Raw genomic sequence first — 7,454 nt, forward strand, 5'->3', positions numbered from 1 at the left:
TTCCCCCTGAAATTAGATTTTTTTAGCTTTGTTTTATGCTCTTTTATATAATAGAGTTTTTCTCTTTAGCATTTTATTTTCCCCCAGTTATATGTAAAAACAAACTTTAACATCCATTTTTAAAACTTTGTGTTCCAAATTCTCTCCCTTCCTCCTTCCTCACCCCCTCCTTTGAGAAGGCAAGCAATTCAACATAAGTTATACATGTGTAGTCATGTAAAACATTTCCATATTATTCATGTTGTAAAAGAAAACAGACAAAAAAAACCTTTAAGAAAAATAAAGTAAAAAAAAAATTATGCTTCAATCTGTATTCAAGCACCACCAGTTCTTTCTGTGAGGATGGATAGTGTTTTTCATAATAAATCCTTCAGAATAGTTCTGGAGGGGGGCAGCTAGGTGGCGCAGTGGATAGATCACTGGCCCTGGATTCAGGAGGACCTGAGTTCAAATTTGACCTCAGACACTTGATACTTACCAGCTGTGTGACCCTGGGCAAGTCACTTAACCCCAATCACCTCACACACACACACACACACAAAAAACAGAATTGTCCGGGATTATTGCATTGCTGTGAATAGCTTTATCAGTCTTACAATCTTGCTGTTACTTTGTACACAGTACATTTCACTTTGTATCTGCTTGTGTAAGTCTTTCCAGGTTTTTCTGAGAGCATCCTGCTTATCGTTTCTTATAGCAAAATATTATTCCCTCATAATCACATACCACAATTTGTTCAGCTATTCCCCAATTAATGGACATCCCCTCAATTTCCAATTCTTTGCCACCAGAAAAGAGCTGCTATAAATAGTTTTTTATATATATAGGTCCTTTTCCTTTTTGTTTTGTTTTGTTTTTTTTGCAGGGCAATGGGGGTTAAGTGGTTTGCCTAAGGTCACACAGCTAGTAAGTGTCAAGTGTCTGAGGCTGGATTTGAACTCAGGTCCTCCTGAATCCAGGGCTGGTGCTTTATCCACTGCGCCACCTAGCTGCCCCCTCCTTTTTGTTTTCTATCTCTTTTTGGATACAGATCTAGTAGTGGTATTGCTAGGTCAGAGTATACATGGTTTTATAGCCCTTTGGGCATAGTTCCAAAATGCGCTACTGAATGGTTGAATCAGTTTACAACTCCACCAACAGTGCATTAATGTCTCATTTTCCCCATATCCCCTATAATATTTTCATTTTGGAAGAATACTTTAAGTTCCCGAGGTGACTTCTCAGAATTTCAAGAACCTGTTTCTATTCTGGAAGGGTAGGCATAAAGTAACCTTGAAACAGTGCTTTCAAATCTGGACCAACTTCTCACAAGTCTTTCCTGGAGGTGGGCCAGCCCTGCCCTTTTTTAGATTTAAGGCAGAAGCCTGAGGGCAGGGGCCCTCGGGCCTATGATGGACTTCTGGTACTGACCTCTCAAGGCCTCTCCCTAGTTTTCACCTTGGTAACAACCAGTTTCTTAGTTATCCCATTCTCTGGCTTGAAGTTTTATTCCAAAGCCCCTTTACAACCAATGGCCCTGAAGCAGCTGCTTCAATAAAATTATCTAGAAGCATTTGGATTTAATCTCCACTGGACAGGTTCTCCAGAGTAGTACGTCTTCCCCTTCTCAGGAAACAGGATTGTGGTTTTGATTCCCCCTCACCTCTCCAAAAAAAAAGAGAGGAAAAAGGCACCCTGTGACCAATAGCTCTTTGGTATTTATGTTCAAGTGGCATCTGAGAAAGAATTGTTTCTTTGGAAAAAAACATTAAAAAAAGAAAATAAAACACGAGATAGTCTTTTCTATCTATTTATCTTAGTTGGTCTTCCTGTCTCAAGTCTCAGCCCACTGTAATCTATCACCTACTCAGTGCCAAAGTGATTTTCCTCAAGAGCAGGTCTGACTATGTCACTTTCATGTCTCAATAAACCCCACTGGCTATAAGGTCAAATATGAACTCTTTCATTTGGCATTTAAAGTTCTTCCTAACTTAACCTTTTCTTATATTCCTAGTCTTTTTATACTAGGTAGTATGCTTCAAAGAGTACTTGACTTTGGGCTTTTGACATCCTTAGACACTAATCAGCTGTGTGACCCTGGGCAAGTCACTTACCTCTGTCAGCCTCAGTTCGGTCAGCTGTAAGATTGGGATGATAATAGCACTCACTTCACAAGATTGTAGAGAGGATCAAATGAGATAACATAGGTAAAGTACATTGCAAACTTTAAGGTTTATATATATATATATATAAACATTATTATATTATTATAAATATTATTTTATTCTATATAATATATTCTAAAATATCAATATAAAAATGATTCTTCTTATTATTATTCCCCTCCATGAACTCTGTGATCCAGCCTATTTGCTATGTTTTTATTTTTTAGTTATTTATTTTTTGTTGTTTTTTGGTTTTTGTGGGGCAATGAGGGTTAAGTGACTTACCCAAGGTCACACAGCTAATAAGTGTCAAGTGTTTGAGGCTGGATTTGAATTCAGGTCCTCATAAATCCAAGGCCGGTGCTTTATCTACTGCACCATCTAGCTGCGCCTTTGCTATTTTTTTTTTTTGCGGGGCAATGGGGGTTAAGTGACTTGCCCAGGGTCACACAGCTAGTAAGTGTGAAGGGTCTGAGGCCAGATTTGAACTCAGGTACTCCTGAATCCAGAGCTGGTGCTTAATCCACTGCTCCAACTAGCCGCCCCCTTTGCTATTTTTTTAACACAGAATTTAATCTGCCATCTACTTGCATTTGTACTGACTATCCCTCCATACCCAGAATGCACACCCTTCACACCTTTGCCCCTTAGAATCCTTCTGAGGCTCAGGTCAAAAGTGACAAAAGAAAAAAAAAGGCATTAATCACTATACCCATTTTGCACAGATAGCAGGTGCCAGAGGTAGAATTGAAACACAGAGCTAGTATCTCCAATGTCAGTTTGCTAATCAAGCTGTCCATAGAATTGAGAAATCTAAGGGACCTCAGAGATAAAGTCTGAGGCACTTCCCCCTAGCAGACAATGGTTTTAAATGTATTTTAAAATGTATTTCCCTCTATTTGAACCCAACCCATCTCAAGACAGACTTTCAGTTTTTCTGTGTAAATACTTCTGCCTTTCAAGTCACACAGTAAGGGTTTGTAAACTTAAGTGAGTAAATGGGGTAGGTTAGGGATTTGTGGGAGCTTAGTCAAGGAGTACCCTCCAAGATCTCAGAAGTCTTTGAGATTGATTGACTGCCTCAAGCCTTGAATATGGCAACAGAGTTTAGGACTCACAATAACACAAACAACTTTATCTTATCCCATTCCAGCTGATCTTCAGAAACCACTGGCAAAGGAGATAATGGACCACTTTAAGTACTACTTTTCACTGGAGGAAACTTGATTCAATGAATATTTATAGAGATTTTAACACTAGATCTCTGTTCTCCAGGAGTTTACTGTCTGGTGGGAGAATATTCACAAATACAACACAAAGTTACAGAAGTACATGGAGATGTGCAAACAAAACAGACCACTTATATTTTTATTTATCTCACCTTTTATATAATATTTATATTTTATTTCTCTTTACATATTATAAATCCATCACCTAGAATATATTTATATGTATCATATACATTTATGTATAATATATGTGCTATATGTATATATCATCTAGTATGCTTATATAACTATATTAAATATATGTTTATATTCTCTCTAGATAAAGCTAATAGTCCTCTGCACACAGTATTATTAGGTGCTTATTATTAGGGAGTCAACAAACGTTTCTTAAGTGATTTTCTACATGTCAGGCATTGTGCTAAGTACAAGGAAAGGCAAAAATAGTACTTGCTGTGAAGGAGCTCACCTTGTAATTGGGGAGACAAGATGTAAATAATTAGGTGAGTACATTTGGAGCAGTTGGAAGGTAATTTCAGAGGAAAAGGCATTAGTATCTGAGTGGACCAAGAAAAGCCTCTTGTAGAAGGTAAAATTTAGCTGAGATTTGAAGAAAACCAAGGAAACTGAGAAGAATATGAGGAGGCCAAACATCCCAGGCACCAGGAACAGGAAATGAGTGTCTTGTGTGACAAGCAGGAAGTAAGCAAATGTCACTGGATCATAAAGGGCATGGAGGGGAGTGAAGTGTAAGAAGGCTAGAAAGATAGGAAGGGGTCAATTTAGGAAGACCATTAAATGGCATTATAGGAGTCTACATTTGATTGGGAAGGTAAGAGGGAGCCATTTGAGCTCCTTGAGCTAGGAGGGTTACAAGGTCAGATTTTAGAAAAATCACTCTGGCAGTGGAGTGTAGGGTGGTTGTATTATTAAATGCTTATTGATTTGCTGATTGATTCTTGGAGGAAAAGGTGATATTTAGCTGAGTTTTCATGGATTTCCAAGGAGGGGAGAAAAAGGAGAGCATTGTAGGTTTAGAGAGCCCAGCCAAAGGGAGTGTGTGTGTGTGTGTGTGTGTGTGTGTGTGTGTGTGTGTAGGTGGGGCAAGTGCTTTGGCAAATCATCTATTTTGCCTTGGAAGTAGAGTATTAGGAATAGAATAATGATGGTAAAGCATAAAAGTAGATGGAGGGTGGTCGGGGAAAGTGAAGAGGGCCTTGAATACCAGGTTTGAACTAAGAAGTGAGATAGTTGGGAATAATTAAAGAGTTTTGAGCAGAAAAGTGATGTAATATGAAATAAAAATATAGATTTAAGCACTGAGTGTTCAGTGGAATGGACTTGGGAGGTGGGGAAGAAAATGCTTGTTTCAAATTTGGTCCCTGAACTCAATAATAATAGCTAGCATTTCTATAGCACTTTAAGGTTTACAAGGCACTTTAAAACTATTATCGCATTCTATCCTCAAAATAACCCTGGCTGATAGGTGCTATTATTATCCCCATTTTACAGATGAGGAAACTGAAGCAAACAAATGACTTGCCCCGGAGTCACATAGACAAGTGTCTGAGGATGGATTTTTAATTAAGGTCTTCCTAACTTCAGACCCAGGACTCTTATCAATTTCATCACCTAGCTATTCTAGGAATTCAAGGAACTTTAGGTCTAATAAGAAGACATTAACATAGATGCATTAGAGAACTTGGGTTTTGGGGGCAGCTAGGTGGTGCGGTGAATAGAGCACCAGCCCTGGATTCAGGAGGACCTGAGTTCAAATCTGATCTCAGACACTTAACACTTACTAGCTGTGTGACCCTGGGCAAGTCACTTAACCCCAATTGCCTCACACACACAAAAAAGAAAAAAAAAGAGAACTTGGGTTTTTGTTGGATTTTGTCTTGGACTAGAATTGTGATTTCAATGAATAAGATTACCTATTAATGGGATCACAGTATTTGAGATAAAAGTCTGACATCCAAAATCTGTAGAGGATTGACCCAAATCTATAAAAGGGCAGATATAGTTTTCTAAACAAATTAAAATATAAACAAAAAATCTTCACTGCATTGTCATTTTGCTGAGTCTTGGTTTCTCATCCATTCTATAATTCAGTAACCTGTTCTCCTTTAAGATTCATATTTATTGTTCAATCAAGATCCTGGTAGTTATTACCTCTATACCTCTAGGACTCTCTCAGTCCTTTCTCAGTAAGTTTAATGCCTGGCTAACAGGCTAACTCCTGCCCTTATATTAGGAGACTTCAACATATATGATACTCTTTTAAATACCCCTCAGTTCTTCCCAAGGCCATTGCCTATATTCTTGCTACACCTAGTGAACCAGTTCAACTCCACACCATACTCTTCTTTCAGAGTCTCTTGTCCCCTTATTCTAGCATCTTTTTTTGCCCTGCCAAACCCCAGCCTTTAATTACTCTCACACTCCTATTCCTGTACTACCAAATGAAATTGGAGAAAAGCATAAAACTGTGCTTGATTTGTCCCCTAACAAGGCAATCATTTTATACCTAATCTCTTTACTATTTCACTCATCATAATGAGGTTTTCAAACTATTTCACCCCTCCTCATGCTTCCCATGGCTCCCTCTTCCTCTCCCCCAGCCCTCACATATAAGTCTTCCAAGGTTTCTCTGAATTCTTCATGCCTATTCTTTATGGTTCAATAATAGTCCATAAAGTTTATATATCACAATTTGTTCAGCCATTCTTCAAGCAACAAACAGTCGTGGACAGCTAGGTGGCGAAGTGGATAAAGCATCAGCCCTGGATTCAGGAGTACCTGAGTTCAAATCTGGCCTCAGACACTTGACACTTACTAGCTGTGTGACCCTGGGCAAGTCACTTAACCCCCACTGCTACACACACACACACACACACACACACACACACACACACACACACAAAATCAGTGAACACTCACTTTGTATCCAGTTTGTTGTGGGGTGGGTTTTTTTTTTTCTACTACAAAGAAAATGTTGCTGCTTGAATTTTATTTTATTTTTTTGCATATATCTAGGAACTTTCCCTCTTTTTTTTTTTTTAAATTTTCTTGGGGGGTAGTATACTTTTAATAGTAGTGTTTCTGGGGCAAAAGACATAGGGGGCGCAGCTAGGTGGCGCAGTGGATAGAGCACCAGCCCTGGAGTCAGGAGGACCTGAGTTCAAATCCGGCCTCAGACACTTAATACTTACTAGCTGTGTGAACCTGGGCAAGTCACTTAACCCCAATCACCTAACTAAAAAAAAAAAAAGACACAGAGGGCAGCTAGGTGCACAGTGGATAACAGTACTGGCCCTGGATTCAGGAGTACCTGAGTTCAAATCCAGCCTCAGACGCTTGACACTTAATAGCTGTGTGACCCTGGGCAAGTCACTTAACCCTCATTCCCCGACCAAACAAACAAACAAAAAGACACATACAGTTACTGACTCTTTTAGTATAATTAAATACATGATAGTGGTATCTGTTCCTTCTGTGTTTTCAACTCTCTGACTTCATTCTTTCCAGAGTTCTTCCTCTTCCTCTCCTTCTTGGGAGAGCTTATTTATCTATTCTCTCTCTCTCTCTCTCTTTTTGTGAGGCAATTGGGGTTAAGTGACTTGTCCAGGATCACACAGCTAGTGAGTTGTCAAGTGTCTGAGGCTGGATTTGAACTGAGGTCCTCCTGACTCCAGGGCTGTCGCGTTATCCACTGTGCCACCTAGCTGCCCCTATATCTATTCTCTTAATTGCTTTATGGAATTGTTTTTGCTTTCTGTTTTCCTTCTGCTTTAAAAACTGGAGTTTTTCCCCCTAAAATAAACATAGTTTACCCATTACAAGGGCAGTAGGTGACTCAATGGATAGAACACCAGTCCTGGAGTCAGGAAGACCTGAGTTCAGATTCAGCCTCAGATACTTACTAGCCATATGATCCTGGGCAAGTTACTTAACACTCTTTGCCTCAGTTTCCTCATCTATAAAATGAGCTGGAAAAGGAAATGGCATATCACTCTAGTACCTTTGCCAAGAAAACCCCAAACGGGGCCATGAAGAGTTGTACACATCTGAAAGGACTGAACAA

This window comes from Dromiciops gliroides, chromosome 1 (genome assembly GCF_019393635.1).
Source record: "Dromiciops gliroides isolate mDroGli1 chromosome 1, mDroGli1.pri, whole genome shotgun sequence".
NCBI classification, from domain to species: Eukaryota; Metazoa; Chordata; class Mammalia; order Microbiotheria; family Microbiotheriidae; genus Dromiciops; species Dromiciops gliroides.